Raw genomic sequence first — 11,805 nt, 5'->3', positions numbered from 1 at the left:
CCGAGGCCCCTAATTTTATCCCAAAAAACTGGGAAAACTTATTGACTCGAGTATAAGACTAGGGTGGGAAATGCAGCAGCTACTGGTAAATTTCTAAATAAAATTAGATCCTAAAAAAAATATATTAATTGAATATTTATTTACAGTGTGTGTATAATGAATGCAGTGTGTGCGTATGTGTGTGTGTATGAGTGCAGCGTGTGTGTATGAATGCAGTGTGTGTATGAGTGCAGTGTGTGTGTGCATGAATGCAGTGTGTGTGTGCATGAATGCAGTGTGTGTGTGCATGAATGCAGTGTGTGAATGCAGTGTGTGCAGGGCCGGTGCAAGGATATTTGCCGCCGTAGGCAAAAAAAAATTTGCCGCCCCCTCCCCCCCCCATATGTCCTGACTTCCCCTCCTCCTCCCTCAGTGGTCCTTACCTCCCCACCCCCGTGTTCCTTCACTCCCCTCCCAGTGGTCCTGACTCACCCCTCCCCTAGTGGTCCTTACCCTCCCCTCCCCTAGTGGTCCTTACTTCCCCCTCCCCTCCCATAGTGGTCCTTATCCCACCCCCTCCCTCTCATAGTGGTCCTTATCCCCCTTCTCCCTCCCATAGTGTTCCTTATCCCCCCCATCCCTCCCATAGTGGTCCATATACCCCCCCCCCCTCCCTCCCATAATGGTCCTTATACCCCCCTCCCTCCCATAGTGGTCCTTATCCCACCCCCTCCCATAGTGGTCCTTATACCCCCCCTCCCTCCCATAGTGGTCCTTATACCACCCTCCCTCCAATAGTGGTCCTTATCCCCCCCCTCCCTCCCATAGTGGTCCTTATCCCCCCTCCCTCCCATAGTGGTCCTTATACCCCCCTCCCTCCCATAGTGGTCCTTATCCCCCCCTCCCTCCCATAGTGGTCCTTATACCCCCCTCCCTCCCATAGTGGTCCTTATACCCCCCCTCCCTCCCATAGTGGTCCTTATCCCCCCCTCCCTCCCATAGTGGTCCTTACCCCCCCCCTCCCTCCCATAGTGGTCCTTATACCCCCCCTCCCTCCCATAGCGGTCCTTATACCCCCCCTCCCTCCCATAGCGGTCCTTATACCCCCCTCCCTCCCATAGTGGTCCTTAACCCACCCCCTCCCTCTTATAGTGGTCCTTATACCCCCCCCTCCCATAGTGGTCCTTATACCCCTTTTTTTTATTATTAATTTTTTTTTTATTATTTTATTTCTTATTTTATTTATATATTTTTTTTCGTCCCCCCTCCCTGCTTGATACATGGCAGGGAGGGGGGCTCTCCTTCCCTGGTGGTCCAGTGGCAGTTCAGTGGGGGGAGAGGGGGGCTGGCAGAGCTGTACTTACCTTTCCTGCAGCTCCTGTCAGCTCTCTCCTCCTCTGCGCCGTCCGTTCTGCTCTTCTGTCAGCTCCCAGTGTAAATCTCGCGAGAGCCGCGGCTCTCGCGAGACTTACACTGGGAGCTGACCGAGGTGCTGAACGGACGGCGCGGAGGAGGAGAGAGCTGACAGGAGCTGCAGGAAAGGTAAGTACACCTCTGCCAGCAAATTGCCATAATACAGACTCTGACTCGAGTATAAGCCGAGTTGGGGTTTTTCAGCCCAAAAAATGGGCTGAAAAACTCGGCTTATACTCGAGTATATACGGTAAGTGGATTGATCTTATAAAAGCAGGCACTAAGTTGCTAGAGTAGAGCTTACCAAGAATGGGGTACATTGGTGTTGTGGCAGGCTTATGCAATGTATGATCATATACTGTAACTAAAACCACATTATTTTTGCCTACATTAGGTCTTTTTTTGTGTGTAAATTTATTTTATATTGAGTATTTTCAACATTTTGTGAAAGAAAACTGCAGCATGGACATGTAGGTCCCATTAATCTCGTATATCAACAATCACAATGGTTAATTGATGATCTCATATGCATACATCGGTGACACGCAGGTCACAATATGACGCATATGTCATTAACATGTTGGACTCGCAGGTAGGCAGTACCATGTAATACCTGATGGATATGGCATTTATGGCTCCCCTGTTATGGTGAGAGTTTTAGATCGGCTTATCTCTCATGTCTCATATTGGGAAGTTGACTTTAGATCAGTGGATACAGACCCCATTGCTCTGGGAGTCTCGTAGAGTGGGTGCAGGGTTGAAGTTATTTAGTACCCGGTAAGGTTTTTTCCCTTTGAGCCTGGTGCTGCCTACAGCTGATCCTGGCCAGGGTTGCTAGACCCTTCAGCTGTGGGGATTCACAACTCTGGGTACCCTTCTACTCATATCCCAGTACAGGAAGGTTTCTGAAACCCAAAGAGAAATCCAGTAGAATAAGATAATAGGGGGAGGGGAGGGGACTGAGGGGAAATAAAGTTGGGGGAGGTGGGGTGTAAGTCTGTGGTCGTCATGTCCGTCAGGTGAAGTTGCTATTGTAATTGAGATGTGAAGCCTGCCGCTGCAGTGGATTGGATCCAGTGGGACCAAGTCTCCATATATGCTGTGGTAGCATTAGCTGCCCCCATGTGGAGCTCTTCTATTGCCCTGAGTTCCTCCATTTGGGTGAACCATGTCAGGACTGGGGGGGTGATCGCCTGTTTCCAATACTATGGAAGGACCTGTTTAGCTATGCACAGGATTCTAAAGGACATGGATTCTTATACCAGGAACTGGGATTCATTGTGTGTTGCAGGAGCATTGCCACTGGGGCCAGGGGCGGCGGTGCATCAGAGAATTTCCCCAGCATATTATGTATACCCACCCAGAAAGGTCTTATTTTTTCATAGTCCCACCAGAGGTGTAGCATGGTGCCTACCCCCTATCGCTCCTCCTGCAGAGGTCAAAGTGAATTGGGTCTATAGCGTGCAATAAGGCTGGTGTGCGATACCAATTGGTCAACAGTTTAAAAGCCGTCTCCTGCATCCTGCTGAATACAGAGCAGTGATGCGTAAGGTAGCATATCTATTCCCATTTACTGTCAGTAGACAGCCTTCCCAGGGCCATTTCTCTGTCAGGATCTCCCTCTGCAACATTGAGTACAGACAGGACCCCATGGGGCTGTTGGTCTGGGTGCATATAGCACTCCTCAAATGTGGTCGGTTGTCTGGTCAGCGCTCGTCCTTTGGGGAGGGAGTCAATGAAGTTCATCAATTGTTTATATTTGAAAGTCTGTAAAAAGGTATGGGCGTCACCCCCGAGGAGTTCGTCAAGCTTTCTATGGCCCTTCCGGGTGTGAACATGGTGAAGTCTGGGATTAGTGCTGTGAATTATGTCCCTAAAGGCGTTTGGGTCCAGTCCAGGTGGAAAGTCATCATTGTGCGTTAAGGGTAGCAGAGGCGATGGGTATTGTGTCAGTCCATATGTCCCGGATGCCCTCCTCCACACACGCAGGGAGTGTTGTGCGAACGTGGAGCATCTCCGTCCGTCCTCCTTTCTGGAGCGCCATGGCAGGACCATGGTGTAACGGAACCGCTGGCACCCCCAGCGGGTACCTTCCGCTGATGGATGCTCCTAGTGCTTTCCGAGGACTCCAAGCACTCTGTCTGACACCATAACCACTGCAGACCCCACGAACCACCGCAGGTTGGTTGGGGTCTCGCCGTCTTCACCCACTTTGGATCCAAGACCAGGGTCCAGCTTCCAGTAGGTGGACCTCTCCGAATTTCAGAGAGCAGGAACAGGAACAAGCTCTTAGCAGAGCTTAATGATTATACCCTGGGGAGTATAGTGATTATAGCAATCCCCAGAGTGTAGTTCTCCAATCCCCCAAACATGAGCCGAAATTTCATGAAGGTCCAAGATGATCTGAGCTTTTAATGACCATGCACTGGCTTTTATGCAAGTCCCCATGCAAGGGGACATACCACAGGGTTGGACACAGTACAACCAATCATTTACAGGCAAACCGTAAAACACACCCAGCACAAACATACAATCCCTCCCCTCTGCCTGTGATATAATTACTGTTCAGTAATTATATCACAGGCAGAGGGGAGGGATTGTATGTTGGGTTAATGTAAATTATCACAGGCAGGAAAAATACACTTTTTATACATATACTGTAACTTAAAAAATATGCATCATATCACATAATACATACATATTTGGAATCAGCATACTTTAAATATGAACATAACCAAAAATCATACAAATCCCTCCAGTACATAAAAAGTTAGACGGAAGTCCTTAATGACCGACCGCAAGCACATTTTTCTGCCCAAAACAGTTCCATAGATTTTGGCTGTGCGGCCTGTCTATTTCCGATGTTAAAGGCAGTTCACTTAGAAAAACTACTAAGTCCTATTTGAATGCACGAACGGTCCCCGTTTGTGCAAATACCACAGTGTAAACTGGCGTTCGAATTGTCGAACGCACTTCGACTTTAGCCGAAGTGTCGAAGTGGAGGAGACGGTAAGGGTCAGCGGTGTTCGTGCATTTGTGTAGCTGATTTTAGTTCCATGGATATACTAGCACACACCGCTGACCGTGTTCGACTAAATTAAAATGGCCGCTGCTACGTGTTCCTTTGTCGAATGGTGGCCACTTCGACGACTTCAGCACTTCAGCACTTCGGCTGCATCCGAAGTGCCATATAAAAAGTACCAATCCTTGCCAGAAGTAGTGAAATACAATCCGATATGGCTGAATTATGTTTTTAAAGGGCCAAATCTCCCAGGGGCCATAATCATGCGGAAGGAGGATGGCAATCAGGCTCCTCCAACAGCCAGGGGAAAAAGGCAGCTTGTCACCTAAAAATCCAGTGACAAAAGGCGTTTTGTCACACATGGGCGTCAGCAAGAATTTTTCCAGGGGCGGCATAATTGTAATGAGATCCATGCTTGGTCCCTTTTTGACATTTTCATGAAAGGGAAGGGGCATAATCATTATCACATAAAGCCAGGGTGAATAGTGTTTTCACAACTATGGTGTCAGGAATACATGTTTGTATTCCTGACACTATAGTGTTCCTTTAAGCAAATTAAAGGAATATTCTGGTTACCATAACAACTCCATCTAAATGAAAATGCTATGATGCCAGGAAGCCCCTGAATGCTCTCTTTCCTTTAAGGGGTTAAACCGCTCTCAAATGGTTTAACCCCAAAGACTTCCTCCAGCTCCAGATCTCCAGGTGGCTCAGTGGTATTCGGCTTCTGAAACGGAGTGTCAGGAAGTGCAGATTGACGCCAAGCATGGGTGCTGCAGATTGGCTTGAGTCGTCAGTTGACACTCTAAGCCAATCGCTATTTCCCGGTTCATAGAAATGTTTTACTTTTTTTATGAATGGGGAGCTACTGATTGGCTTAGAGTGCCAGCTGACCTACCCAGTGGCACTCTGTGCTTCCTGACACTCAGTAAATAAAAGTGAACAAGTTAACGCTGATATGTTTTTACCTGGGGAGATGAGAAGGTTCAAAGTTTCCCTGCCAGGCCCAGGTACCAAAGCCTTATGATGTGGTGTCCAGAATAAAGTGGAGGGTTCACTTCACTTGTCCTTCCTGCTCCAATCTCATTTTCTTCTCCTTCATTTGACACAGTCTTCTTTTTCTTCTTACACTGTCTTCTCTCCTCCTTGGCTTCTTCTGCTCCTTTACCCTTCTGCAACTTTCTGCTTATTGTGCGCCCTTCTGCTCCTTTCTCTTTCTGACCCCTTTCTGCTCCTTGCAGACCCTCTCTGCTCCTTCTCCTTCTTTACCTTTGTGCTCCTTGCTGTCCCTTTCTGCTCCTTGCTACCCTTTTCTGCTCCTTCTCCTACTTTACCTTTGTGCTCCTTGCTGTCCCTTTGTGCTCATTGCTACCCTTTTCTGCTCCTTCTCCTACTTTACCTTGGTGCTCCTTCTGATTCTTTCTGCTTGTTTACCTTTGTGCTCCGTCTGTCCCTTTCTGTTCTTTGCAGACCATTCCTTCTCCTTGCAGACCCTTCCTGCTCATTTCAGACCCTTGCAGACCCTTCCTGCTCCTTGCAGACCCTTCCTGCTCATTTCAGACCCTTGCAGACCCTTCCTGCTCCTTGCAGACCCTTCCTGCTCCTTTCTGCCCCTTCCAGCTCATTGCTGACCATTTCTTCTCCTTGATGTCCCATCCTACTCATTTCTGTTTCTTCTCCTACTTTACCTTTGTGCTCCTTCTATCCCTTCCTGCTCCTTGCTGCCCTTTCCAGTTCCTTGCTGACCCTTTCTGCTCATTTTTGCTCCTTCTACTTTACCTTTGTGCTGCTTTACCTTCCAGCTCCTTGCTGATCCCTCCTGCTTCTTGCTGAACCTTCCTGCTCCTTGCTGACCCTTCCTTCCCCTTGCTGACCCTTCATGCTCCTTGCAGACCCCTTGTGCTCCTTGCAGACCCTTACCTGATCTATAGGCTGTCTCTCCCCCATCATCCCTCACTGACCTGATCTATAGGCTGTCTCTCCCCTCCCCTCCCCCTCCCTCACTTCCCTGATCTGTAGACTCCCCCCCATGCCTCACTTCAATGATTTATAGGCGCCCCCCCATGCCTCACTTCCCTGATCTATAGGCTGCCCCCCATGCCTCACTTCCCTGATCTATAGGCTGCCCCCATGCCTCACTTTTCTGATCTATAGGTTGCACCCCCATGCCTCACTTCCCTGATCTATAGGCTGCCTCCCCCATCCCTCACTTACCTGATTTGTAGGCTGCCCCACTATCCCTCACTTACCTGATCTGTAGGCTGCCTCTGCAGTTTGGGAGTTGCTGGCTGCATGTGCTGCTCCCCTGTGGATTCAGTCAGGAGAGAGAATCAGGGATAAGATGTAGCTTCCTATCCCTGCCTTTCTCCATACACACCTCCTGGCCGGCACCGGTATTGCACTGTATTTTCAATCTCACACGAAAAATAGCAGCACAAGCTGAAAAATCCAGGGGGGGGGGGACAGTGCCCCCCCTTACCACACCCTGCACCATACGCCCATGGGCAGTATGGAGACCTGCCTCCGAGTCTTCTGCCACCTTCCACTGTTTGTGGATGTTTGTCTTGGTCCACTCTATCATCCTTTGAAGATGGCATGCCACGTAGTAGAGGTAGATGTCTGGCATTGCCAGGCCTCCTCTGTCCTTAGGTTGCATTAGAGCGGGGAGCTTGACCCTCGGTCTTTTCCCATTCCACACATACTGTCCTATCACTGAGTGCAGGGAGGTGAAGAAGGGTTTGGGAATCTTGATGGGGATGGCTTGTAGCATGTAAAGCAAGTGTGGGAGAAAATTTTAATAACCTGAACCCTCCCCAGCCAAGATATGTGTGGGTAGGACTATTCCGCCATTTCCAACTGGAATGTAGCCAGTAAGGGGGCGAAATTCTCTTTGAATAAATTGCCACTCCATCTAGTTAACCACGTTCACATAGTGAAGTTTGTCAAAATTTGAGGACAATTTCCAACTTATGAAGACACTACCCGATGAAGAGAGTCATGGGGAAGCATTCACAAAAATCTTGTGATATTGGCTTATTTCTCTTGCAGCTGTTTAGGCCCAAGATGTTGGACATGCTGCCATACTTGCATAAAGGATCTTCATCGGCCTTTGAAGAGGAGGACTGGGTGGATATAAAGCTTCTGAGTGAACCCAGAGGCGATCTTGTCCTACCCCTAAAACAAATGTAACCTCTACAACAACCTAAATGTATCTCATCACAACGGTGGCTGATCTTAAAGCTTTCTTTGCATCTTAAATGAGGATGCTTAAGGAGAAACTCAGCATGCTATCCAGCCGAAAAAAAAGCTATGGAATAGGATATACAAGGCTTGGGACTTAAACAAGATAAAGTTGCAGCCAACATGCGAGACCTAACCAAATGTTCACACAGCTGAGTGCTAAGGTGGGGCAGCTGAAAGTCAATGCAAGACAGCATAACCTGAAGGTAAAGGGAATCTCTGGCTCCATAGACACTAGTGAATAGATCACTGACTCCATAGACACAAGTGAATAGACCACTATTTATTAGGTGCCTACTCTGTGACATGGTGTCACCCAAGCAGGCCAAAAGACTGTCCCTGGATGGCCTATACTTCCTACCTGTGCAACTGTCCACCAAACCATCCCCGATATGTTTTAATGTGCTTTCCATCACGGGCCATGAAGAAGTATTTTTGGCAGCAGTTAAAGAGCAAACGGCATATCTGTTTGAGCAACACTCAATGTCTCACGACCATAGCAGGCCTATGCCCCATTGCAGGGCATTCATGCGTGAAGTGATCACTCATCTATAAGTAGCTACTATCCCATGTAAGTGGGGGAACCCATGGGCACCCAATACCACCTAATTCCTCTGCACCTGGGCTGAGTGAACTTAGGAATGAGTCTAGCACATTTAGAATGCCTGTACCTGTGTTATTATTTAAATTCCTTTTTCCTATGTTTGAGTTATTTTTTTTATTTTCAACTTCTGCTGATATCACAATGTGTAATTATGAAGGATCCACAATCTTTATAGGCTCAACAAGCACTGTAGGGCTATAAAATAGCATTCTCCACCCATTTTTTTAGCTTTGCAATTTGAACCTTCAGAACTTGAGGCTGGTGCTAACTAACTGCATTTTGTATCTATACCCAGTCTAATATGATACTCATGACAAGCAGGTGGTTATTGCTAGGTTGGTACCTTGCCTGTGCTTGTCTTGTTTACACCTAAAGTTTTTTTTTTTTTTTTTTTTTTTGTACGTATTTGAGCGTTTCACACTGCTACTAGAAAACTGTCACACAATAGATTTTTCTATGAACCGGACTAACTCCCTTAGTCTCTAGGAAGTTGCTAGTAAAAAAATTTGTGCATTGTGCCTGATGTGCTGAAATGTAAACAAAGCTGTTACTTTTACCTTTTCTTTTTGTTTTTACGACATGTCTTTACCTGTCAATGTTGTCATATCTGCGCTGCAAAAAGAAAGAATATACATATATATTTTTTTTAAACTAGGCATTCATAAAACATTCTTGCAAACTATCATTTTAATGCGATCATGAATATATCAAATATAAGGGGTTTACAAATGCAAAAACTGGTACTATTCTGGGAAAAAGAGCTAAAGAAGGAATAACAGTTACAATTAAATCAAAAGAATGTCTCTCCACATTTAACACTTTGCACACAAAATAGCAAGAAATTATTTAACCCCTTAAGGACAGAGCTTCAGAAGCTTGTCTTTCACTTAATGACAACGGCATTTTTTTGAATTTTTTTGCTGTTTGCGTTCAACTGCAATTTGCATTTTACTAATTTATTGCACTAACGCAGATTATATACCGTTTTTTAAAGGACAGAAAGGGCTTTAATTTGATGTAACATGTATATACATAAATGCTTATTTATTATAAAAAAATACAGAAAAATGCAAAAAACTTAAAAATTTAGATTTTTTTACAGTTTTTGCAATAATAATGTGTGCACAATTAGTGCAGGTTAAGGAAAGTAATTACAAATAAATTCATTTAGTTGTTCTGATTTACAGAATATATAATGTGTCTGGGATTTTAAGTTTTTTTGGTAGTTACAGGTCACAAAGCACAAGGAGTAAAATAAACTTTTAATGTGGAGCGATTTTAGAATTTGGTATGTTTGTCTTGTAAGCTTAATAGCCATAAAAGAAAACAAAATTGCCACACAAAAGTATATATTTATATAAAGTAGACACCACAGGCTATTTACCTAAGGTTGTTTTGACACTTTCTACGTAGCCATTTCACTGCCAACCTCTGCTAAATATTGGAGTAAAATTGTATTTTTGGGGGGTTTTGGCACACACACTTATAACAAAGAACTTCTCATGTGTATTTTGTAAAGTTGGTGTGTGCTATTCCTGTACAAAGTTTTATTTTGTATTCAGTTACATCTGCTGAGTAAAATGACACCCCCATTGTATGTCTTTGGCACTATTTTGTGAAGCTACAGTGCCATATAGGAGACCTGTCCTTTTCAGTATTCACAGTCAAATTTTGAGAGACGGATTTAATGAGCCTATGCTTCCGTTTGGGGTATTATAGTAGTTTGACTGTTCAAAAAACCCCCACAAAGGCCTACCATTTGTAAAAGTAGACACTCCAGGGTATCTCATAAGGTGCATATTGTGCCTTAACATGCCCCCATTATTTCACGAATATATGACAAAGTATGTGGTAAAAAAATAGTTTGGGAATTTTTTTACATACGGATTGCATTTTTGCTGGGCATTTTGTATATTTCATATGTGCCACTAAGTTCAAAACCCCAAAATTATGCTCAGCTAAGTCTTCTGAGTAAAAAGACACCCCCAATGAATGTCTTTGGCACTATTTCGTGAAGCTACAGTGCCATATAGGAGACCAAGCCATATCAATTTTTACCGAACTTTGAATTTTGACGCTGGGCCTATGTGCAATTTCCAAGCATCTTCGCAGGTTTTAAATTCAAACTACCCCACAAAGGCCTACCATTTCTTAAAGTAGACACCCCAGGGTATTTCAAAAGGCATATTTTGAACCTTAGCGTAGGATCATTTTTCCTCTAGCGTGTACCAAGTGTAGTGGTAATAAGCATTTTTTTCTGCCTTTTTGACACACAAAGTGAGTTTGCACAGTATATTTAGCAAACCTTATGTGTACTACCACTGTATAATACTTCATATGTTGCTCAGCTATGTCTGCTGAGTACAAAAATACCCCGTATGTACCTTTGCCAGGTATATGTGGACATCGGAGGGGCACATTTGGGACACAGCCATTCCATTTTTTTCCAAATTTTAAATTTTTACGCTGTGCCCATGTCCCATTTTAGAGTATTTTACCAGGCTATATAATCCAAATACCCCATAAAGCCATACCATGTCTTAAAGAAGACATCCCAGGGTATTTCAAAAGGCATATTTTGAACCTTAGTGTGGGATATTTTTCCGCTAGCTTGTACCAGGTGTAGTGGTAATAAGCCTTTTTTCTGCCTTTTTGACACTTAAAGTGAGTTTGCACAGCATATTTTGCAAACCTTATGTGTACTACCACTGTATAATACTTCATATGTTGCTCAGCTATGTCTGCTGAGTACAAAAATACCCCGTATGTACCTTTGCCAGGTATATGTGGACATCGGAGGGGCACATTTGGGACACAGCCATTCCATTTTTTTTCAAACTTTACATTTTTACGCTGTGCCCATGTCCCATTTTAGAGTATTTTACCAGGCTATATAATCCAAATACCCAATAAATCCATACCATTTCTTAAAGAAGACATCCCAGGGTATTTCAAAAGGCATATTTTGAACCTTAGCGTGGGATCATTTTTCCCCTAGCTTTTACCAGGTGTAGTGGTAATAAGCCCTTTTTCTGCCTTTTTGACACACAAAGTGAGTTTGCACAGTATATTTTGCAAACTTTATTTGTACTACCACTGTATAATACTTCATATGTTGCTCAGCTATGTCTGCTGAGTACAAAATTACCCTGTATGTACCTTTGCCAGATATATGTGGACATCGGAGGGGCACATTTGGGACACAGCCTTTCCATTTTTTTCAAACTTTAAATTTTTATGCTGTGCCCATGTCCCATTTTAGAGTATTTTACCAGGCTATATAATCCAAATACCCCATAAATCCATACCATTTCTTAAAGAAGACATCCCAGGGTATTTCAAAAGGCAAATTTTGAACCTTAGCGTGGGATCATTTTTCCGCTAGCTTGTACCAGGTGTAGTGGTAATGAGCGTTATTAAATGTATTTTTTAACTTTTTAAATTTTTTTTACTTTTTAAAACTATTTTTTAAACTTTTGTTTTGCTTATTAATTTTTTTAAAGTTTCCTAAACTTTCGCAAAACTTTTTACAGATTTAACATTTTTC

This window comes from Pelobates fuscus, chromosome 9, assembly GCF_036172605.1.
Source record: "Pelobates fuscus isolate aPelFus1 chromosome 9, aPelFus1.pri, whole genome shotgun sequence".
NCBI classification, from domain to species: domain Eukaryota; kingdom Metazoa; phylum Chordata; class Amphibia; order Anura; family Pelobatidae; genus Pelobates; species Pelobates fuscus.
This window is presented reverse-complemented; position numbering follows the sequence as displayed.